The sequence below is a fragment of the Pan troglodytes genome, chromosome 17 (assembly GCF_028858775.2).
Source record: "Pan troglodytes isolate AG18354 chromosome 17, NHGRI_mPanTro3-v2.0_pri, whole genome shotgun sequence".
Lineage (NCBI taxonomy): Eukaryota > Metazoa > Chordata > Mammalia > Primates > Hominidae > Pan > Pan troglodytes.
In genome coordinates, this window is record NC_072415.2 from 54,380,606 (window position 1) to 54,406,251 (window position 25,646).

The following is a 25,646-nucleotide window of genomic DNA, read 5'->3' on the forward strand; positions in this document are numbered from 1 at the left end:
AGATGTGAAATAGAAGAAAGGGAGAAACGAACATGACTATGAATCCATGGGTGTGTTTTGCAAGTGTTTATAATGTTTCATTTTATTTATTTGCTCATGTATTTGTTCTTTTGCTTTGTTTTTGCTCTGACCCATTCCACAAAACACTTAGGCAAGAGTTATTTGTGACATATTTAGTGCTTTTTACACTTTTATTTTTTGAAGTATGTGTTGGTAATCATTACCTTGATAATATATACAATCTGTTTCCTATCCTGCATGCTGTCGATGCTCCTTCTCTAGTGAATTTGTAAAGAACTTTTGATGAAAGCAAACAAAATATGCAATCATCAACATGCTTAACACTCACAGCCATCATTCTCATATGGAAAATTGTTTAAATCACCCATTCAAACATGTTCATTGTGGCAATCACACCACCTCCATAAATTGTGTTGTGAAAGAGAAAACACACACACTCTCCCGCTGATGTTCCTGCCTACAATAACTCAAAGGCAAAAGCTAAAGGCTACAATTTGCTGTCAGGCTGTCAAGTTCTGGACCCACTGGGCATGTCGATTTCAATTTTCCTTTCTGCAGATGCAATATCTGGCATCTTGGGGCTACAGAGACTTCTAAGTAGGAGATAACTACAATATTCTAAAAAGGAAGGGGAAAAAGAAGAGATTAACTCTCACAGCTTCCCAATGCATGTTAGCATAAAAACACAACAGTACTCTTTATAATTTTCATTTTAGAGGTTATGAAAGGCAGTTTAAACGTGGCTTGTAAACTTCACCTGAATTATTCCACAGTGTGTATCGCAGTATTCTGCACCACGTGGGTCCTGTTCACCTATTATCACAGAAGTTTAGAGGTGGAAGGGACAATAAATGTTTGACAAGGTGTTAACAGTCCGTATCTCCATGTCTTCCATTCACGTGGCTCACCATCCACATATTCAAGAAGTACTTTTATCTTTCAAAACAGTTCGGTGATAAGAAAAGAAAATGCATCGTGTGAATGCACAAAGAAAAGTGCATTGTGATGTCACAATGGAGCAGCTTTGATTCTCTTTCCTCTGAACACTAGAGAGGCCATGTCAAAGCTAGACCCTGGGAGTCCAAGCACCTCTGCAAATCCACTTCTCACAAACATGATAATTATGATGGTAGGTAATGTTATCGGTCGATTTGTGTCCCTCCAAGCTTCATATATTGAAGTTCAGCCCCAGGATCTCATAATGTGATATTATTTGGAAATAGGGCCATTGCAGATATAACTAGTTCAAAGGAAGTCATACAGAAGTAGGGTGGGTCCTAATCCAATACGACTGATGTCCTTATACAATTGGAAATGTGAACACAAACATGCACACACGGAGCATGCAGGTGAAGGTGAAGGCAAAGATCTATAAGCCAAGGAATGCCAAAGATTACCAGCAAACCATCAAAAGCTAAGAGAGGGATGAAACAGATTCTCTGTCACAGCCTCAGAAGGAACCAACCCTGCTGGCACTTTGATGTTGGACTTCTGAATCCTAGAACTGTGAGGCAACACATTCCTGTTGCTCATGCCATCCAGTGTGGCACTTTTGTTATAGCAGCCCTAATACAGACAAAGATACTAATTAAAACCATAAACCTCTAATAACATGAGCATATATCATAGAGCTCTTTCAAGATTATTTCCCCAAGTCAAGAAAGACATAGGGCAGAGATTTTTGTTTTAAATGAGCTGATGGAAGTGATGAGACTTACTCTCAGCTTACATTCAAAGGCAATAAAAAAAAGCTGAGTCTAGAAAGGTGTTTCAGAACTGACTTTCTGCAGATTCTGTGACAATAGTCCCTGGCCTATATTGGTGAAAAGAACTGGAAAGGAGAAGAAGACTATGACTCCTAGATAGTCTCTGTTCTCTCCTGTCTGTTTCACCAGGTTAGCAATGCATCTTCAACAATAAAATGTTGAAGGAGATGGGTGCTATAAACTCAGATCAGAGTGGGAGTGTGGGAGTAGAAATAACAATGACAATAATAACATCTTTGCTTCCATAAAGTTTTCCCATTATCTATCTCTTTGAACTTTACCTACAAATACATGAGATAGTAGCCCACTTATTATTATCCATTTTTGCAGAAAGGGAAGCTGAGACTCTAAGAAGTAAAATGAATTATTCAATCAGTTCAGGCCACAGCTCGGCCAATGCTCTTTCTAGGAAACCATGCTTGAAGAAAATGCTTTCCATGGAGAATTTGTGTAAGAACATAGTTACAAAAATAAAAAAGGAGCCATTAAACTTCATTAAATTCCTGAGGGTTCTGAATCCTTGCTGCTTGACTGATGCAAGCACATGTAGGAAGGTGGCCTGGGAAGGGATGGTGGAGTGAACGAACTGAGAGACCCCTGAGGAATACAAGGACTCCCTTCACTGTTTGAAAGGCAGTAGAGTAGAGCTTCCAAAGTGCCCTCTGGATCTAGTATACATGAATAAACTCAAGAGAGGGCCACACCAGGCCTGCTGGCATTGGTCTACCCAAGCAGAGCTCCTGGGACTATGTGGCCACAGCCTCTGCACACAAGGCTCTAACCTACCATTTGATGGCAGCAGCCCAGGGTTAAACCTCTGCAAACAAGGGATTGATTGCATCACTGCAACCTCAAAAGGCAGAAAATCTTTCAGCTTCTCCAAACTTCCTTAGAAATCCCTTATTGATTCGTCACCTGGGTATTTATATAGTCTTTCGAAAATCCTTCATATATTCAATGCATTTCCTCTCTAGAAATAAGAAGATAAGATTACTTCCATAATTTTTGTGTTTCATAGAAAGGGGAGGCATTAGTACCTTCTTCCTTTGTAGGCTTGTCTGAGAACTCCATGAAATCAGGGATGCGAAGGGGATGGTGTAGAGTAGAATGTTTCTAATTTGTTCCCCACTTCCATTCCCATTCATGCAGTAATCTAAGTCAAAATAATTACAAATAGCTCCTGACCTAAGTTGACTGCACTGAGAATAGAAAGAAGCAAAAAGAAAAGAGGCATTAAGGTGAATATGTAGTTATGAAGTAGTCATTAGTGGAATGACTACTGATCTATCCTAAACTTGCCTCACTGTGTCTCATGATCTCAAAGTGATTCCTCTACTCCTCATATTCCACATGTCATGGACAAGACCTCCTTCTCCATCCCCTGAATGAGCTTCTGATTTGTATCCGGTTTCTCCAAAGTCTTCCTCTTCAAACTCCCATTCCATCTCATAGTCACATAGTCTTTCTTTTCCATGGGTTCACTCACCAATTAAATTTTAAGCATTTTCTTTATGCAAGTTGCTGGCCAATTACCAGTGACACAAAGATGAACAAAGCACTGTTCATGTCCTCAAAGAGTTCACTGTCTAGGGGCAGAATTGCAGTCGAGTGGGAGAGTGAGTTGGACTGAGCTCTGCTGACCAGAATGTAATGTGGGATATGGTAGAACAAGCAGAGCATGTGGGTTTTGCTCACAAGAGGGCCCCTGTGTTGATCAGAGTTCTTTGCAAACAGCATAAGTAAGTTCTGGCTTACTTAGACCCAAAGAGGGAGAGGTTGGATTATTTGAATGGCTGAAAGAAGCCTCAGGAGATCCAAAACAGGCCTCAGAAAACTAGGAGCAAAGTCTGTTTCTGGGATCCAAAATTCTGGGATCCAAAAAGCAAGAATTATTAGAACAAGGTCCAATCATTTCTGGTTCCACGTGCCATTTCAAGACAAATAGCAAAGAGAGGGCCCTGGCTGCTCAACCTCTGTCCTAGGCTGACTCTTTTCCCAAGAAGACCAACTCACCTTACAGATACCCTGTTCAGACTGCTTCTATTAGGGAATAGGCAGTTCCTCAAAAACAAAAACATCAAGGTGATGACACGAAATCAAGGTGGCTGTCAGGTAGAGCAAATAACAGATATCTATAATAACAGTGAGAATATAGAGGGAGGAGGCCAGGCATGGTGGCTTATGCCTGTAATTCCAGCACTTTGGGAGGCCAAGGTGGGTGTATTGCTTGAGTCCAGGAGTTTGAGACCAGCCTGGGCAGCATGATGAAACCTCATCTCTACTAAAAGCACAAAAATTAACTGGGCACGGAGGTGCATTCCTGTAATCCCAGCTACTTGGGAGGCTGAGGCACAAGAATTGCTTGAACTGCAGAGGTGGAGGTTGCACTCTGAGATTGTGCCACTGCACTCCAGCCTGGGGAACAGAGCAAGACTCTGTCTCAAAAAAAATTTTTATATGTATATGTACATATATATGTGTGTGTGTGTGTGTGTGTATATATATATATATATAGAGAGAGAGAGAGAGAGAGAGACAGAGAGAGACAGAGAGAGAGAGAGAGAAGATGGGGAAGACTCCTGGGAGGAAATGAACAAGAACAAAAATGTTAACAAAAAGCAAGAGTTAGTGGTGTGAGTATAAGAGAAAGAGGAAGAAAAAGGAAGTCCTGAGGATAGTAAATAGAGATGCTTTGGGACGTGGCACCAAGGTGGGAAAGGAATAGGAGCCAGACTGTAGAAGGAACCCATGGAACAGCAAGGGTGTGGGAAAGATGACAAGAGGAAGCACAGAAAAACGGAATACAAGACTCAGTGTAGCAGCAATGTAAAGGGGCACATCATGAGGCAGTGAGGTTCTAAGTGTAGAATGGTGCACAGTGCTTAGCACGTGATTAATGCTTAAAGAGCATTAATTTCATTATCAGTATAATCACAGAAAGGGGAGGCATAAGTACCTTCTTCCTTTGTAGACTTGTCTGAGAACTCCATGAAATCAGGGATGTGAAGGGGATGGTGTAGAGTAGAATGTTTCTAATTTGTTCCCCACTTCCGTTCCCAGTCATGCAGTAATCTAAGTCAAAATAATTACAAATAGCTCCTGACCTAAGTTGACTGCACTGAGAATAGAAAGAAGCAAAAAGAAAAGAGGCATTAAGGTAAACAGGTAGTTATGAAGTATAAAGAAAGAGTCTTAAAACCTTGCCAGGTGTCTGATGTAAGAGATTAGGTAGATATTGGCATTATTCTTCATGATGGGAAAGGTGGGTTTTGAGGGAAAGAGGAAGTGTTTGGTTTGGTGATGTCGAGCGTTAACTATGTCAACTATGGCTTCATGTTGGGTTTGGGTGGCAAAAGACATTCCACGGGTGGTAGAACTGCTGACACTGGCCTTCCCATGCCTTGACATTGTATATGTGACCCGAATGGCCAGAGCAGGAGTTTTTGTTCTGGGGCACTGAGTTTTGGACTGACGATGGGTACCAAGTCTTCTGACCTGCTCTGATATAAACTAGCTTACTCTTTTCTTCAAATCCTTTATCCACACTATCCTTCCTAAGGCATGTTCTCTTTATTTAAATCCCTGTGAAAATCTCCCATCTGAGGATGTCCCTACTAAAGTATTTTCAAAAGGAAAGAGAGAGGAAGCAATTAAAACAGCAACAACGAACAAGCCCTCAAGGAATTTTTAATGCCTGGAAAGCATTTCCTCCTGAACACCTGGGGTTTCTGGGATAGATAGTTTCCAAGTCTCCTAAAACTAGTCAGAAGGACCTGAATCCTTCTGTGGCTTACAGAGTCCAGTCCAGTCTCGGCACTCCACACATAATGATGAATCATAAAGAATGGAGGAGTTGAATTGGAACTGTTACTGAGCCCAAAGAGTAATTTTTTTCTTACTTATGATGTATTTCAGATCTCACAACATCTGCTTGTTTAAATTTCAGCTGGGGAATTTGGGGGGATGTTAAAAGACTTCTGGATTTCTTATAATAGAAATGAATGTTTCCCTGTGCATTCTAACTTTTCTCCTGATGAATTTTATATCTCCTTAATCTCCTGATAAGCTTGTGCCACATGCATTACATACTTTGTTTGGAATAGAGTGCCCCCTAGGCTGGCTGATTTCCCCGAAGGCACACAACGATTGCACGGGTTCGAAGGAGTTAGACACTGGTGCTCTTGACCCTTAGTGCAGTTTCCTTCCCATGCATCTCTTCCATGAGTTTGCTGGGATCCTTCCCTTCCCTAAGAGCAGTTACTCACCAGAGCATACACCATGTTAACAGGCAGTGCAATCAGTGAGGAGGCTCTTAACATCCACCTGCTCACTTGTCCAGAGAATATACTGAACAGCTCAGGCAGCACTGATTACAAAGGTCAGTAGTCGACATGTGGCTAGAGAGCTTAGCGGAGCAATAATCAGGTGCAGGCTCTTTCCTTCCTCTTAGAGTTTTTCAATTTGATAGGGTAACATGCTCAAGGATGTGAGGTGACCTCTGGGAGCACTGCAGCTTTGTGTTCATGATACTCATCTTTAAAAGTGTCTGTGACCCAGAGATATATCAAGTGATGAAATGAGAGAGGTTTTGCATCCTGCTCGTATGTGACAACCTGAACCTGGAGGACATAAGGCTAAGTGAAATAAGCCAGCCACCACCGAAGGACAAATACTACTTGGTTCTCCTTATATGAGATATCTAAAATCAAACTCATAGAAACAGAGTTAAATGGTAGTTTCCAGGAATTAGAAGTAGGGAGAAATGGGAGTTGTTGCTCAATGGATATATAGTTTCCATATATAGTTTATGGAAGATGAAGAAGTTGTAGAGATCTGCTGTAAAATATTGTGACTAAAGTTAACAATACTGTACTGTGCACTTAAAATTTTGTCAAAGGAGTAGATCTTCTGTTAAATCCTCTTACTACAATTTATGTGTGTGTGTATGTGTGTGTGTGTGTGTGTGTATGTATATATATGAAGATACTAGGGACAAAGGTAAAGCAGTGTCAATCACTTACATTTACAAATAAACTTAGACCTAGGAAAATGAAGCCACTTGCCACAAGCCACAGAACTAATCAGTAGCAGGTTTGGTAGAAGAATGCAAACCTCTTAACTCCCAGTCCCGTAATGTTTCTACACATTGAATAGCATATAATTGCAAAGAATACACCAAAGTAACTGTGTTAATTTCTCACTAGTCACGTCAGCAGGAAAACTCAGGTTTAACAAATAACAAATTAGAAACAGCCCTCAAGGCACCACTCCAAAGCTGGTCTGCCAGTCTAGGAGACTGTGATCCCAAGTTCTGAGTCAGAGCCATTCCAATGAGTCACATTGCAATGCTGGCCCCCTGGGCATCTCACTGTATTTGTAAGAGCAATTCCAAATAAGCAGACAGACGGGCTCCATGCAGACCATAAGCCAGAAAGCCTGCTCCTGTATGCTTGCCTGGGGATGCTGAAAGTGGTTACCTGTCATGAGTGATATATATATATATATATATATATATTCCTTCTACTCACCTGTACCTGCTACAGAAGAAGTCGGATTAGGTAATTTCCTACCCTAGAGCGACTTGAGCAGTAAGTATCTTGCTCCAAGATATCCCCACTAGTGTCAATTCAAAGTTTCTAAAATTTTAAACTTAAAAAAGTATTTATTACTGTGATTCTTAAAAGCCCTTTTGTATTTTAAGAACCACCTTATTTACATTTAATAAAATGTAAAGAATAAAATGTAAATCTTTGGGCAAGGGAAATGAGATTAACTTAGGAGACCACTCGTTACTAGGAAACATGAGAAAGAAAAAGGGGAATATGGAAGTATCAGAATTCAAATTAATATGCTTCATCTGTCATTAACTTTTTCTGAGCACTTAATATATATCAGGCCTGAGCTAGGTGCTGGAAGGACAAAGATGAATAAGGTGTGGTCTCTGTTCTCAAGTTCAAGAGTCTCTTAGACAAGCAAAGGAAAGAAATGTGAATAATCACAACATTATGCAATGAAGTGTTTTAATGGTGATATTAAAAGTGTTTTAATTATGAAAAAACAGATGAGGGCTACATGAAAATTTCCAAAAAATAGATTATATTTGCCAAGGAAGTGATGGTCAGACTATTTATAAATAAGGAGAAGCTCATCATGAAACAAAGAAGGCATTTGAAGCTGAAGAAGCAATATGCACAAAGGCACAGAAACAAAATAGATACTTTACCCTCTGGAATAACAAGCAATTTGGAATAAATATAATGATGACATCACACATATCCATTTTTAGGGTGACTAGCCATTCCAGTTTGGCTTGGTCTAAGGTGAGTCCTGGGGCACGGGACTTTTAATGCTAAAACCAGGAAAGTCCTGAGTAAACTGAAATGAGTTGGTCACCCCATAGATGGCCATGAGGAGAAAGATGTTTATGTTTGGGAAAAAGTAGCAAAGCAAATTGCATAGTAGAAACCATACTGAACCAGGAGTTAGAAGCCCTGAAGTTGAACTTGGCTTTGTCATTACAAGGAGTCTTCTTGGAATCACTTTTCTAATGGCTACTTGGGCAAGGAAGCTCTGGTATAATTTCAAGCTCAATAGCTCCATCATTCTAAATGTCTTGGGACATTTAGAGCAAAGAGCAAAGTGAGGTAGAATCACCTGCCTGAACAACAGATCATTCCATAGAACAGTAATTCCAAGAGTACATGTCTTTCATGCACAAGTTATCTGAAGCCTTCCTCAAAAGCAAAAAGAGCCTCAGGAGCTAGAAATCTGAGAGACTACCTACTGCTACGTGATAACCCATGGAAGCCATGAATATGAGTGTATTAATGCCTTATTCAAAATTAGCCACTTTCAGGCACAAGTCACTGGTTTGTGGCTAGGCATCAAAATGATTAAAAAACAATCAGTGTCTGTTTATCATTACTATATAGATATATTTTACATTGTAATGATCTGGAGCTGCCAATCTCAGTTGCACTGTGGCTTATCACAGACTTTCTTATTCATTCATTCAGTCAATGGATTATAATAATAATTCTTTAATTAGTAGAGGAAAAAAAGTATGTGATACTTGGAACTATCACTTCACTGAGGTAATTACATAATTTAGATGAGTACCTCTTAGAATTACTAAAGTAGACCAAAAACTAGAATTACTTCTGTAATTGTTCTAGACTAAAGCAAGAATTACCGAACATGCTTCAGACTTCCAACTGCACGGAACCTCTATTCATATTAACCCCAAAATTCCAAAAATAAATCATGCCTACACTGCACCTTGACTGTCTATAAAACATGAAAACAGTGACCAAATTTAGTCCAAGGAAAAAAAAAAGTCAGCATGTGAGTGAGTTAGATGAAGAGGCCTGGAGAAGAATCTTAAGGGCTCATAATTGGTTGGCTGACTACAGTTAGTGTCTCAGGGCCTTATCCAGACAATCTTCTTTTATGTGAATGTCATGAATCCAAAACAAAATGTGAGCTCCCAAACTAAATTTTCTATTTTCTGGAATTTTAGTTTTCTCATCTACTTCCATAGTTGGGAGATCAGCCCAGCAAGCCTTGCAAAAGTTCTAAAAAACAATCAGTTCCATTTCCAACCCCAGTGATTGTTCTCTGCTTCGCAGCTTGTAGCCTCTGTCAGAAAATGAAGCAAACGTTCCTTCTCAAAGCAGGTGCAGCAGCCTGACAATAATCCAGTAAAAAACCTATTAGCTGGGTCTCCATGACACTCCTGGTATCCATGGGACCCACAATATCTTTAATGTAGATAATAAATCCAGACCATTTCCTTCTGCAATTGCTCCCAATATGGCTCCACTCCTAGGACTGTTCCACTAACATTTTGTTGCTACATTTTCTCATGAATGCTGAATCACTCTCTAATCCTTGCCGTGAAACACGTGCAGTCCCACTCAGTGAAATGGATCAATCTGCTTGTGTTAGCCAATTGCAATTGCCTACTGAGCCACATCCGTAGATTGCAAACAGCAGGCCTAATACTGACCAAGTTGTAAATTATCAGTCATGGATTGATGGTTAAGTGATGATGGGTAAAGAGGGAACACAAGAGGTGATTTGAGACCACTGGAGGCACTGCATATATCTCTGAGTAACTCTGCATATGTAAGCTCTAATGCAACAATTTGACCCGCATATGTCAGGTCAAAATGTTAAATAAAAATTCAAGGAAAAGGTGTTCCAACTCATCTCACATGTCGATTTTACCTTAATATTCCTGTTATCATATCTCATCTCAATTCAGAAATCTTCTATGGCAGGCTATACTAAAAGACCAAACCTCTCTTTCACCTGGGATTTAAGAATTTCATCACTAGGTACCCTCCATACATCCAACTCCATCTCTTATTGTTCCCACATTAACATTCTATTTAAAGAAGCAAAATGGATCACTATTAAATGTGCATGATGGTCATTGTCTTATCACTTTATTTGCTAGACTATAATCTCCATAAAGCAGGCACCAAATTTGTCACATTTACCCTATATCCACAGCACCTAGCATCTAGTATATACATAATAGTTCTTGCAACTATAAATTAATTTGTACATATGCTTCTTGCTCTAAAATTAATGCTCTTTCCCTTCTCTGTATTTTCTTAATTTTCAAGGCCCTGCTTAAATCCTAAATCCTCCTGACAGATTTTCCTAGGCCATTCCTGACTATATTGCCCTATTTTCATCAAAGACCAATTATGTAATAGAACCCACGTCTCTTTAATTCTTGACTTGGAAAATGTTAGAACTTTAAAAATACTTAAAGTTCATCTTGACCGACACTCCACTTTTTATAAATAAGAAGTCTGCAGCCAAAGAAAATACATCACTTGTCCAAGTTTACATAATACATCACAACCAAGACTAGAACGAGACATGGGGTTTTGCACAACCCCAGCTCTGTCATAACTTGGTCTTGTCTGCACCAGGAGACTGTCATTCATTCCTTGAAAGCTTGTTAAGTGTCTGTCAATTCCTCCACAGGCACAGAAGAAATTCCGTCCTGACGTTTGATAAATATTGTTTATTGGCATATTTGTTCCCTGATTTAAAATTGTGAAGTCTAAAGAACAATGTAAAATCAATGCTGAATAATTTTTAAGTGTTAAATTTTGTCTTTGTTTCATGTTTAATGAAAAATTAAAGTCACTTTAGATCTGCGCTGATTTCTCTTAAACCAACAAAAACATCTGGGTAGCTATTAAATGTCTTACAAGCTGTAAAAAATCAACAGCCACTCAGAATCAATAGCTCTCCTGGGAAACTGTTTCTATTCATCAGTGCTTTCTACAAAATGTGACTGAAGTATTATAATAAGAACCTGGAAAAATAGTAAGGTATGGAAAAAGGGGTGTCATTTCATGAGATGAAAAGGAAATCTTCAAAAACATTTACTGACCATATCATCTAACCATCTGCTTCTGGAAAAATATATCATAAAAGACATGTGAGCTCCTGCCCTCCTCAGTACATGTTGTTTCAGAAAAATAAATAAATAAATAAGCCAAATTACAAGACTGTTTGCCAAGGTCCTAAACCCAGCTACATGTCAAACTGGTTAGGTAAGTAATCTTACAATTGTCTGAGCATTCATGAATATTATGTTTCTGATAAATACAGAAAAGACTGTAGTAGTGCCTATTGGCAATTCATCACTCTCCATTTCCTATCTTTCCCAGAAACACAGGGAAATTTCATTTTCAAACTTCCCTTGCAGTTATCTGTGGTCATTTGACTGAAATCTAAGCCAATGGAATGGAAATAGAGATATCTGTGCCACCTACACCTTCACACCTGCTCAATGAAAACTGCCTACATGTTCTCCCACCTTTCAACTGATGGCAACACTAGAACTGTCTTAGCAGCCTACAAGTGGAAAATGTCAGAGTTGCCATTGATCTGAGCCCCAGAATTTCTGTGTAGAAAAGAGCTACCCTAAGCTCTTTTCTTTTAAGCTGGTGTCAACCTAAGCACCAGCCCTAGACAGTTATTATTATTCAACCCACTGAAATTTTAGGGACTATTTTTTACTGCAGCTTAACATACTCTAACCAACAACAACAACAAAAAATTTCCATGTTATAAGACTGTTGTAAAGTCCAAATTTTTCTTTTAAAATTATATAAATATAATATAAATTGAGAGGGGGATAATTTGTTAATTGCATATATATTGTCCTTTCCCCCTAATTTTGCATGATTTTTACAGGAAAAAAGAAATACCCACACATTTCTGTAATCACATTACTATAAAATTAATATAATTTTACCAGTATAAAATTACTAGTAATAAAATATTACTATATTCCTGATAAATAGGAATATAATATCTTTTAATCTAAAAGCTTTCAGGTAATGCAAATAAAATTCCTTCAGTCTTTTTCTAATGACAAAGCCACATTAGGAATAAATCAGATTCGAAGCAAAAATTACATAAACAATATCTCCAGTCTTTATTCCATTTGGATAGTGTAAATCTTGGCCAAAAGAAAGAACCAGAACTTGAAGATGTAATCAAAGACTTTCATTCAGGAGTATCAAGGAATTGTGATCCGTCTCTATAGCCTCCAGACCTTGACAAAGAAGACAGAATTGCTTCTCAGTTCCTCAGAGCAGAACTGTGCATGAAATGAGACCCATCAATAATTTTCTGGTATGTACTCTTACTTGGAAATGGGTGACACATTCCAGAATCAAGCCCTTCCTTATTTCCAGAAGATCATAATTTAGTAGGCAACATAATAATAACTAACACTTTTATGGTAACTCGTAGCTCAAAGAATATTCTCAAAGTTTCCTTTCAGTCAATAGTATTACCACCAGGTTTTCACATTTTAATATGAATCTTGACATAGAAACCAGTTGTTTCTGACTTCACACTATCTCTGAGTTTTCTTATTTATGTTCCATTTCAATATCCAACATCCTACATAAACTTTAAACTCCATATCTGAATTCCTGAAAAATACTCCTAATTACTCTTAGCTCAAACACTGTCTCTTTAGTTCCTGTGCCATAGCAGATGCCTTAAAATATTGGTGCATCATATAAAATAAGAATACGTATCTTCTACTGAATACTAAGTGCTACACTCTATGCTAAATACTCTACATTTATTGTCTTATTATATTCCTGCAATCACTGCATAGTAGATCTCATTTTTCTCCACATATAATGTTTGAGGACACTGATGCTTAGAGAGGTTAAGTAACTTGTCTTTACTTGCAATCTTTAGTGGTAGGGATAAAATTCCCTACCTGGCTTGTCTGACTTAAGAACTTGAAATTTTTATCATTATATTCTATTGCCTTTAGAATAATAATAATAAAAATAAAATGTCCCTTAATCCATTTGTTGGTTTTAAAGTACAAACCCCTCTCTCAATTGAATCCTTTTCTATCTCAGAGAATTCAAAATGGTCCTCTATGTTGAAACATATTCTCACTTTCTGGTGAAATTCAAACTTGTTCATAACATCTCCCACAGCTATTACTCTATCATCTTTCTGGCTATACTAAGTAGTCATTTCAACGGAACTTTTTTCTGTGTGTATGTATATGAGGTATTTTATATATATAATAATATATAATGTTATATATATTTTAAATATTATATATTATATTATATATATTATGATATATATATTATATATTATAATATATCTATTATATTATATATTATAATATCTCTATTATATTATATATATTATAATATTTATATTATATTATATATATTATAATATAAAATTATATTATATATAATTATAAGATACATATTAAAATCTTATAATTATGTATATAATTATGTTTTATACATATAATATATAATAATGTTATATGTTAATTATATATATTATATATATTCTATTATATATTAATATATTATATATAATTATGTTATTATATATGTTATATATAATATGTTATATATAATATATTATATTATATACAATTATGTTATATTATATATTATATTATATATAATTATGTTATATTATATATTATATTATATATAATTATGTTATATTATATATTATATTTTATATTATATTATAATTAATTATAATATATTATAATTATATTACATATATAATTATAATATATTATATATTATATTACATATATAATTATAATATATTATATATTATATTACATATACTATATTACATATAATATATAATGTATTACACATAATTATATTATATTGTATTATATAATTATAATATATTATATAATATATTAATTAATATAATTAATATATAATTATATATTATATATTATATATATAATTATATATATATTTTATATGAAATATATAATATATTATATATTATATATTATATATAAAATATAATATATCATATATAATATATTATATATGATATCATATATTATATATTATATATGATATCATATATAATATATTATATATGATATCATATATAATATATAATATATGATATAATATGATATCATATATAATATATAATATATGATATCATATATTATATATTATATATGATATCATATATAATATATTATATATGATATAAAATATATTATATATGATATATCATATATTATATAATTATAATATACTATATATTATATATAATTATAATTAACATATTATATATATTATATAATATTATACACAATACATATTTCTATTCCCTTATATCCCTTTGATCACTCTGTGATCTTGTTCTCCAAAAAGCCTTTCTCCTCTGTCTTGGCAACTTCCTTTTCTTTCTACTTATAGTTCAGATACACACATATGTACTTACCCACAAGAGTCTGAAAATATTTATTTAATGCTTATCACCTGTGAGGCAGGGTCTCTTCTAGGTTTCAGCAAAACAGCTGTGAGCAAAGCAGAAAAAGTTCCTACCCTTAAGGAGTTTCCATTCTGGTAGAGAGACTGACAATTTGTGAACATGCAAATGAGAAATGAAAAATGAAAAGTGCTATGAAGAACATAAAACAGGATAAGCCAATAGAAAGTGTCATGGGCAAGGAGGGGATTATTCTAGCCTGGGTGATTAGGAATGGACTATCTGAAGCTGTACCATTTGCACTAAGGCCTAAATAATGAAAGAACCAGCCATGCAGAGGCTTGAAAGAAAGATTTCAGGCAGAGAGAACAGCTGTGCCCCAGGGTGAGAATAAGTTTCTTGTGGCCCCACTATAGCCAGCAGGTGAATGTGGCTGAGGGTAGTGGGTAAAGTGGAAAAAATGAGGTTGGAGGTGTGGCCGGACATAGAATATCTGGAGCCTAAAAGTCAAGGTTAAGATCCTGGCTGGGTCCTCGGTGAGGTGGCAAGCAATATGAGTTGGTGAGCCAGGTTTTCCATTTTTTAAGAGTACACTCTGGCAGTTGTATGGAGAATAGACTGTTGATGCAACAACAGTGGAAGGCAGGAGACAAGTAGTCTATGCAGTGGTCCAGGGGAGACATTTTTATTATGTGGTCTACAGTTATGTTTATGAAGATGGAAATGATAGTGTGTGTTTGGAACATATGTCCTTCCCTCTTCTTTTTTTACTTCCAAATTATATTAAGTTTAAATCTATATATGTTACAAACTCTATTGAAGTTTTGAATCTTCTTCCAGGCTTTTCCTTCTAATCCTCAGCGATTACTTCAGTGTATAATTGCCCAATGTAGTGAGTGTTGATGTACATATTAGGTTGGTGCAAAAGTAATTGAGGTTTTTGTCATTAAAAAGTGATAGCAAAAATGGTAATTACTTTTGCACCAACCTAATACATTACCACAGTAGGCCTTCAACAATATCTGATGTGTAAATGCATACATGAATTCTAATTTTTATGATTTTCTAGTTTCACGTGTGCTGAAGTTGCCGTAGGCTTATCCCCTGATACAGTTTGGAAGTGTCCCCACCCCAATCTCATGTTGAAACATAATCCTCAATATTGGAGGTGGGCCTGGTGGGAGGTCATTGGATCATGGTGTAAATTTCTCATGAATGGTTTAGCACCATCCTTTTGGTGCTGTTCCCAGGACAGTGAGTGAATTCTTGCAAGATATGGTTGTTTAAAAGTGTGTGGCACCTCCTGCTCTCTTTCTTGCTCCTGCTTTGGCCATGTGATGTGTCTGCTCCTGCTTCACCTTCTGCTATGAGTAAAAGCTTTCTGAGGCCTCCCCAATGACAAGCTGATGCCAGCACTGTTTCCTGTACAGCCTGTAGAACCACGAACCTATTAAACTTCTTTTCTTTGTAAATTACCCAGTCTCCAGTATTTCTTTACAGTAGTGCAAGAATGGCCTAATCCATCACCCTAGCAGACCTATAATCCCCTCTAAGGATAGAACTTGTCCTTTTTCTTTTTTTTTCCTTTTTGTTGTAGCAGGGGGTTCTTTACAGGACTAGGTATATTGCTTGACATATATATATTTTACATTTTGAATTTTTTTTAAGTAATTCATAATGAAAAAGTAGCACTGATGTGTCCACTATTCAATTCAGCAAATATGGATTGACTATTATAGACTCCTCCGCAAGCAAAAGGCTAAGTATGATGTGTTAAATTTGTTTTAAATGTGGCAGAATAGCAGTGTACTTTGCAGAAGCAGAAAATTCAGACTTTCTAAAGGTACAGTTTTTCTGAAGAATTTAATGATAAGCTTGGCTAAATATGCCGAGGCTATGTTATGAAGGTCTTCAAAAAATATTGGCCTTCATCCTGCAGGCAATGCAGAGAGCTTTTCTGAATAGGCAAATCACCTGAGCAAAGTGTTAACTTGGAGGAAGCGTTCAGGGTTCACTGACTATGGAAGACTTTGAAATCAGGGCAGAAAGAAACTATTTCAAAATAATCATCTGCATATAAGGAAGAATTAAAGGTAACTGATATTTTTAATGCCTACATATGCTTATGAAAGTGTCAGGTATTGCTGAAGACTTTATAGACATAATCTCATGTTAATTCTTGAAAAAAATAGAAAGCAAATCATTATTTCAATGGTACTGGCAGAGAACCTGAATCTCAGAGAGCTTATGTCGTATCTAAAATCACAGAAGTCAGATCAAAATGGTACTATTAATATTAGTAATAATTCAAAGTCATGCGCAGGAATTGATGTTTAAATATGAGGGTACAAGAGAAGCAGCTCAACATCATTGCAAGCTTTTAATCCTGTGGCACTAGAAAATGCGAGTTGCCATTTATGGGTGAGAGACGAAGCTAATAAAAGAGAGTGTATTCTCCATTTATTTACTTTGTACCTTAGGTTAATTTTCTGGATAACTACCGTTCTAATAATATGCCTTCTCAGCAAACTCAATTTTACCATATTTGTCTCTAAATTATCTTTGTAAATATCCTGTGCATCTTCCCAAAACAATTTTCCACCACTGAGTGTAAAAGATCATTGTATTTTTCTTTTCTAGTTGAATATTTGTGGAGAGTTTGGCTAGCAAACCTAAGTTACATTTCAGTATATATAATTTAGTACAGGGAACAAAAAGAATTAGAGGCATTGCACAGAGTTTGTAAGATTATTGTTGCTGTTTCCATTGTTTGGCAGAGTGTTTGCAAGTTTAGAGACTAAATTGTAGTTCATTTCTGTTATCATTTTTTTTTCTTTTTTTCTTTTTTTCTTTTTTTCTTTTTTTCTTTTTTTATTATACTTTAAGTTTTAGGGTACATGTGCACATTGTGCAGGTTAGTTACATATGTATACATGTGCCATGCTGGTGCGCTGCACCCACTAACTCGTCATCTAGCATTAGGTATATCTCCCAATGCTATCCCTCCCCCCTCCCCCCTCCCCACCACAGTCCCCAGAGTATGATATTCCCCTTCCTGTGTCCATGTGATCTCATTGTTCAATTCCCACCTATGAGTGAGAATATGCGGTGTTTGGTTTTTTGTTCTTGCGATAGTTTACTGAGAATAATGGTTTCCAATTTCATCCATGTCCCTACAAAGGATATGAACTCATCATTTTTTATGGCTGCATAGTATTCCATGGTGTATATGTGCCACATTTTCTTAATCCAGTCTATCATTGTTGGACATTTGGGTTGGTTCCAAGTCTTTGCTATTGTGAATAATGCCGCAATAAACATACGTGTGCATGTGTCTTTATAGCAGCATGATTTATAGTCATTTGGGTATATACCCAGTAATGGGATGGCTGGGTCAAATGGTATTTCTAGTTCTAGATCCCTGAGGAATCGCCACACTGACTTCCACAATGGTTGAACTAGTTTACAGTCCCACCAACAGTGTAAAACTTTTTGTGTACATTTAAGTGAATAGCATATAAAGGCTTAATTCTCACATTGTTGGTTTTGGAAAATCATCAATTTATAAATGCAATATCCCTTTCTTCTCAATAAGGGTCATTTTACAAATGGAAAATGTCAAAATTCTTATGGTACAGTTGAAAACAGAAGCACTCCTCATGGTATCTCAGATACGCAGTTAAGAATGAGAACACATTCTTGATATTTTATTCCCATCCACCCACCCCCTAATGTACCTTTCTTTCTTGAGCTCATGGCCAAGGAAGAAAACGAATGTTTCTAGTTTTTCCCTGTTACGTCCAACTGTGGTTAAATGTCCCTGAAGCACGTACAGTGGTTTCTTTGTGTCTATGTTTTCTTATCTATGACCATATTTTGCCCTTACAATAGCCCCAGCAGATAAGTAGGCAAGTATTACTATCCCCATTGTGCACACAGATGTTCCAAGTTCAAGAATGTTGCCTAAAATCACAAAACTGGATATTGGCAAATCAGGTCTCTAGACATCCTGCCCATCCATCTTCTTTCTCCTAAACAGCAGCCTATGAGGCTGGACTAACATTTTTCTAGATTAAAGTGATACACATTAACTACAGCTGTTTTTCCAAATATGTGGGTGGGTTAGTCAACAGCTGTTCTTAACCCTAAAGAGAAGCAAAAGCACAACCGCAGAGAATGACAACAGGAAGCATCTTTCAGGCAATTTACAACTTGAGGCCAGGCCTCCATCTGTTGTAATAAATAGAAGAAAGGATTGGGTAATTACCTATTATGTTGATCCCTGTAGATAGCCACTTTTCCTAAACCCCTCAAATCACTTTGTCTTTAGAAGCATTTCCTTCCTTCTCTTACCCTCGTATTTTCTGACTAATTGTATAGTAAATACTTTGAGGGCAGGGACAGGATCTTCTACGTCCCATATAACTAGACTGCTTGGCTTAGTTGGTGCTAACAAGCACCAGGGTGTCACATGGGGTTTCAGAGGTGGGGCGGGGCACGGGGATCCTATCTCAGTGCTGTATTGGAATCTGCCCAGGATTCTTGTTTATAAGCACAACTGGCCAAGTGCAGACTTTCCGTGATATCTTTCCCTGACTTCTTAACAGTCAAAATTCAACCTGTTCTTCAAGATTCAATTAATTCCACCTTCTCCATGAAGATTTACCCAAATATGCAAGTTGATTTCCCCCCTAATAGAATCCCTCAAGCTATTGATGACTCCTTTATAGCCCCAAGTCATACGCTGCGTTTCACTGTTAATTATGTCTCCTCAATTAAAATAAAAGTTCAGGGACTGTGCATTTTATTTCTTGTAGTTCTTCCCCACTCACTTCCCTTCTCACCCACTTCTACCTTCAACTAGTATGAGTATGTGGCACAGAATTTAGGTCATATGAAAAATGACAATGTGAATGATTTTTATAAATATGTTGGGACTTACCCATCCAAGCAAAACCTGTTCCCTTCAAAGCAGTTTTCTTAGAAAGCTCAGCATATTGCAGCCTTTGATGTTCTCTCCTCTCTCAAGTAGGTTCATCTTTTAGAGGCTGGTTAGCTGATGCTTACTTTATTCTATATTAAATAATCTGACCTCTCCTGTGCTTTCTCTTCACCAACAGACTGGGCACATTTCTCCAGTTGAAAATTGTTTCCAACTTGAAGCACTCTAGTTGAGACTAAAAAGATAAGGCAAATGAAATATTAGAGAACGGCTCAAATATGTATTTAACCAATTGTTGCGTGTCTTTACATTCTTCATGCTCTATGCAGAACAGATCTTTCCACTTTAGAGCCCCCATAGCATTGGGAACTCCAACAGAGCACACCCCTGATATATGCAGTGGTGGGCTGCTGACCTGACTCTTGCTGCCCCACCAGACCATGAGATCTGGTGGAGCAGTAAACAGGCATTGCTCTTCTGTCTTTGCCTCAAGCCCTCACATAGTATCTTAATTAACACATCCAAGAATCAACCCATTAACTGTTTTAAAAAAAATCTTTTTCTCTTTGCATTGCTAAAGAAATTCAGGGAAGACACTAAACACTGTGGATTTGAGAAGCCAAGTAAGATTTCATGGCTTACCACAGACCAGATGTACACTTTAATATAGTAAAACATAGGTAGGTAGAGGAAGGAGGAGGGGAGAAACATGAAGCAAAAATATTGATGCTTTGTCTATTATATATCAACAAGAAAATTGAGGCATATTTCATCATCACTACCCTACATAGGTTCAGTGATTCTATGAATATTGTTCAATCAAGAAATTGCCTCCATTTGGTAAGAGTTTCAAGTTATGGATTACCATGGCTTTGGAAGAAAGCAGAGTGGCTTTGGGAAATCAGTTAAATTTTCTAGGCCTTGGTTTCCTCATCTTTAAAATGAAAATAGTGGTGTTTGTCCTGTCTCCCTAGGATGAAGATAAAGATTATATGAGATAGTATATGTAAAATACTGTGAAAAGTACTAGGGCAAGTATAAGGAATTATCATCTAATTTAGTTGCTGACAGGGGAAGAGAACATAATTATCTGAAGATGGATATGGTATTCATGCTGAGTCACTTGCTTTCAACTCTCTTTTACCCAGGGCCAAAGCTTCTTTATGAGAAAGCACCAGGCAGGTGTAATCAGGCTTCACAAAAGATGGTTCTCCTCCCCTTCCTTTCTCTTTCACCTTCCAGGATTTTGGATCCAAGGAATGCTTGACAAAATGAACTTGAAATTATTTCCTTGCAACTACATTGTCTCTCTTTAATGTTGTAAGAAATATATTTTAATCGCCATTGTTTTTCAATGTCTCATACAGAAAGAGGAGATGTTTCATAAAATTTGATGAATGAGTAAAGTTGCTAACCAACAAAGACTTGAGATTTATTCATTAATTAATTTAGTAATTTATACCAAGGATATATCCAGGTCATTTAGAAAATGGCTCCTCTTTCTTGTGATTTAGATCCACTAGTTAATTGGTTTCTCTGCCTGGCTGATTGTCAGTCGAGATGCCTACCTTGCTTATAACTAGCATGTCCATAAACAGAGCAAAGTTATTAATTTAATCTGCTTCAGTTGGTAGGCAATGTGGGGGAACCAGCCTGTGTGTACATAGTTCTCTTGGGTTTGTTTACTGGATTACCACTTCAGAAACAGCCAGACTGTGTCTGTCTATACAACACCTACACCACTGAGCTGTTAGCTTGTGTACCCAAACAATTCATTGACTCAGTGGCAAGTGTCAATTGCTTGGCTGAATTTCTGGTTGTTTAATGAAATTGAATAGTTGATTAATTTCAATTGGTTAATCCAATAATGCTCTGGAGACCAACTCTTTTTTAAAGAAAAAATATGTATTTCTTTACTTGAAAACACTAATATTAGTTTTAATCACCTTCACACAATTACATTTTTTTTTTTATTTTTGAGACAGAGTCTCATTCTGTCACCAGGCCATAGTGCAGTAGCACGATTTTGGCTCACTGCAACCACTGCCTCCCAGGTTCGAGCAACTCTCCTGCCTCAGCCTCCTGAGCTGGGACTACAGGCACACGCCACCATGCCCAGCTAATTTTAGTATTTTTAGTAGTGACGGGGTTTCACCATGTTGGCCAGGATGGTCTCGATCTCTTGACCTTGTGATCCACACCCGCCTCGGCCTCTCAAAGTGCTGGGATTACAGGCATGAGCCACCGTGCCCAGCCACACAATTAAATTCTTTATTCCAGCCTAGGCAAATATAAAGAACATTGGTTTAGGAGCCAAGAGATCTGTATTCTTTCTAGTCCCGCCTCTCCTATTGCCTAATTGCTTGACCTTGGGAAATAAACCTTACACTTCACCTTCTCTCCCCACCACTATGCTCTACATTACTTCTCACTCCCAGCCTCAATGGTATCACTTGTAAATGAAAAGCTTAAACCAGTAGCTCTCAAGTTTGTGTTTTATGAACTTCTGATGCCATGACTATACTAGACTTCCTCATTACAGAATCCTTGTTTATGTAGGCTTCAAATATCTAAGTGCTTGTGACTCCTTCTTATTATGTATATATTATATCTCAGAGAAATTGCAAGGCTTCTAAATAGGGTTGACACTTGGGTCTCATTTTGGGCTATGGGTAGAAGTTAAACTGGTGAAGAAGTAGACAACAAAGGGGAAAGTTTAAACACAACTACATTTACAAAATAAGAGAGTCATAGTCATAATGCTTCCAAAGAAGTAGATGTTTCTCAATTTACCCTGAGAAGAGATGTGGCAATAGTTAGAACGGGATAATAGGTGGTGGCTATGGTGTGGTGGCTCTCACAGTTATTTAATCAGTGATAGTTCTATTATTTCCCAACACTTGTTTTAAATGATGACAAAGGCTCCAGAAATGGAGCTTATATTCCTAAGCCTAAACCTTCCTGGTGGCTCTAGGACATGGAATTGGTGCCAATGTGCCATGTGGTTGAATGGGAAAAGAGGCTTGTGTTACAGCAGGAGTACCAGTTGTGGTACTGGACTTGTGGTACCTGGAGTACAAGGAAGCTGTCACAGCAACCCAGGAGAGAAGTGACGAGGGCCTAAACTGAAGGCAATGAGGTGAGTATGGAAAAGAAATTATTTTACTTGGCATGGACATTACCTGAGAAACCATGCATATGAGCCTCCACCCTTGTTTTCACAGAGCAGACCTGTTCTCCTGGGCTAATTTGGGAGTGTGGTAAGTTAGGGTATATTTTACTGTATTTGTTTTTTAAACTAACAGTTACAAAACATGTCAGAAGTACACATGAATTAACAAACTCCTGCAGGCTGGGCTGAAGTTTTACTGGAGACTATAGGAGGTCTGTTGGCATGACAACCAAAGGGAAGCTTCTTCGGGGCCCCACAGTGGATTCTGCAGTGGCCTAGGTCCATGATAAAGCTGCCTTCCTTCCCTGCAGGAGCCCATCTCACAGCTGTGTGTTCCAACAGCAGGCTTATACCCCTGGCGTTTTCAACAACATGGCCTAAGGCACAGCCTTATAGGCTTTCTAGAAGAAAAACTTCTTTGGGAGCCCTTTCCTGCTCACTTACCAGCCTTGTGATTGTAAGTGAACCCTGGAAACTTTCAACATCTCAGCTTCTTCATTTGTAATATAGGTGAATAAAACATTCATTTTATATAATAAAGATTAAATCCCCAAACAAAACAGAAATCCCCCACAGCTACTCTACAGAGTTGGAAAGCAAGGTTATCCTGTGGATCCAGGGAAATAAAATTGCATGTGAAAAACCCTTGTAAGCTATAAAACACTATACACGCACTCACATATGTCATTGTTAAGTGAGTACCTTATGCTATCTAAGTACCTATTGTTGTACAACAAACTACTCCAACATTTAGATGTTTAAACTAACAAAGGTTTAGCCTTTCAATTCTGTGGGTGAACAATCTGAGTGGTGTTATTTTTGTCCTGTCTCCCTAGGATGAAGATAAAGATTATACGAGATAATATATGCAAAATACTGTGAAAACTACTAGGGCAAGTATAAGGAATTATCATCTAATTTAGCTGGCTACAGATACCCAATGGTTCATCCAGAAGTTTGTTCCAGCTAACAGCAGTTGTGCCTCTTTCATGAGACTTATCATCCTTTGCTGGACTAGACTAGACTTATTTGGAACATGGAGACCTAAGAGTTTCAAGACTGAAAGCAAATGATTAGGACATTTCCCTAAGGTCTAACCCCAGAAGTCATATAGCTTTGCTGTGCTGTATTCTTTTGGCCAAAGAAAATCACAAGGTCAGGCCAGGTTCAAGGGAAAGGGAAAATATGCTCCAGCTTGTGATGGCAGATTTGGAAATAATCACATACAAATAAAATAAAAATTAAAACATGGTCAAGAAATTCCTCTCTGGCCAAGACCAGACATACAACTCAGGAGGAATCAAGGTCTAGGCCTCGCATTTTATTTTAAGATCTTATTTCAGCTTGGTGCAGTGGCTCACGCCTGTAATCCAAGCACTTTGGGAGGCCGAGGTGGGTGGATCACCTGGGGTCAGGAGTTCGAGACCAGCCTGGCCAACATGGTGAAACCCTGTCTCTATTAAAAATACAAAAAATTAGCTAGGCATGGTGGTGGGCACCTGTAATCCCAGCTACTCAGGAAGCTGAGGCAGAAGAATTGCTTGAACCCAGGAGGTGGAGGTTGCAGTGAGTCTAGATCGTGCCACTGCAGTCCAGCCTGGGCAACAGAGTGAGACTCTGCCTCAAAAACGCAACAAAACAAAAACTTATTTTGTCTTCTGATTCTCGTATCTACAAACACCTGGACTACAAGCCCTCTCCACCACTCCTTCCAGAAATCCCAAAGTCCTAGATTAGCATTTTTTATGCCTTACCCAGGAATATTTTTTAATGTAAGTTAAATAAAAAAGAACACATAATACAATGGTCTTGTTTCCATTTTTGACACTACTAAAAACTAATATGAGAACTAGTCAAAGGCATCAAACTTCCCCAAGACTGAAGTTTCACACCGAAAATTAAGACAATAATGCCTACAGAGGAATTTTTACATAAAGTGGTGAAAATAAACTTCTCCTTCTGCTTGCCATTCCCAGAAGGATCCTTGATATGCCCATATGACAAGTGCCAAACTGATTTTCCACACTCTGCCTAGGGTATTAGCATGGCATCTGCCCCTAAACCTACTCCCTCCATCCATTGAAAACTTCCATTACTCTTTGCCGCCCCACCACCTTCCCCTGAATGCACATAGTTGATCAAGTGCTCTAGACTAAATTTAAACATCTGTTTAAGCCCTTTCAGCCCTAACCTCCCACACTTCAAAATATCAGAAAAATGATACCTGTGTGAATTTTCTGGTTCTTTTTCTTCTAGCCTCCTAGCTTTCTTGCCTGTGTTTCCTATCCCTGGCTAATCTAATACACTAATCTAAATGAGGAAGTCCCAAGGAGAAAATAGCTTTAGGAAGCTAACCTCCTTCAATGCCATTTGTCTGTTTATTAGCAGCCTTTGAAGCTTTCCATTAAAGAGTGATAGGTACAGAGATGGGAGCATCATTGCAAGTAGGATGGAATATAGTATAGAGGACAACATTTTGACTTATATTCTTCGAGCACAGAGATAAATATTTATGCAAGAAAAGCATCTTGTATAAGCAGAATAATTTTTTTTGTAAAAGCTAAAAAAATTTTACTCTTAATATTGATGTCAGTCAACCCCCATTATAATGAAAACTCAGCTAACCAAAGATTTCCACGCATCAGGTAAAGGGCCACTCAGTTCACTCGGTGCTACACAATTTAAGCCTGATCCCAGGATCCCTTGCCATGGACTTGGTCCCTAGTAGCTCTCCAGATAAGAAGCTGAATATTCTAAGAGCCAGCCAGCCTTATCTGCAGAGAGATTTTAGGCTGGGATTTAGGGGGTATCAAACAGGCCCCTTCACCTAAGATTTCTTCCCCCAGCTACATGCCTCAAAGCCTGCAACCCTACCAGTTAAGATTCATTCCCTTGAATTTTAAAATCTTCAGTTTTTCTACTGACATGCTAAACTTCAGAGGGTACAGATGAA

The 25,646-nt window shown here is 37.4% G+C and overlaps 2 long non-coding RNA genes across 2 annotated transcripts in view; one reads left to right on the forward strand and one right to left on the reverse strand.

The window, feature by feature from the left end:
• LOC134808601 (uncharacterized) overlaps nt 1-19,756 on the reverse strand; it is a 237,797-nt gene extending 218,041 nt beyond the window's left edge. The window contains exon 1 of the long non-coding RNA XR_010151910.1: nt 19,522-19,756. This is a non-coding gene — a long non-coding RNA (uncharacterized LOC134808601). The remainder of the gene's footprint in view (nt 1-19,521) is intronic.
• Nucleotides 1,048-24,472, forward strand: LOC107969401 (uncharacterized). The gene is made up of 3 exons (XR_001711163.4): nt 1,048-1,150; nt 23,005-23,150; nt 23,530-24,472. It is a non-coding gene; the product is annotated as an uncharacterized LOC107969401 (long non-coding RNA).
• The last annotated feature ends 1,174 nt before the right edge of the window (nt 24,473-25,646 follow it).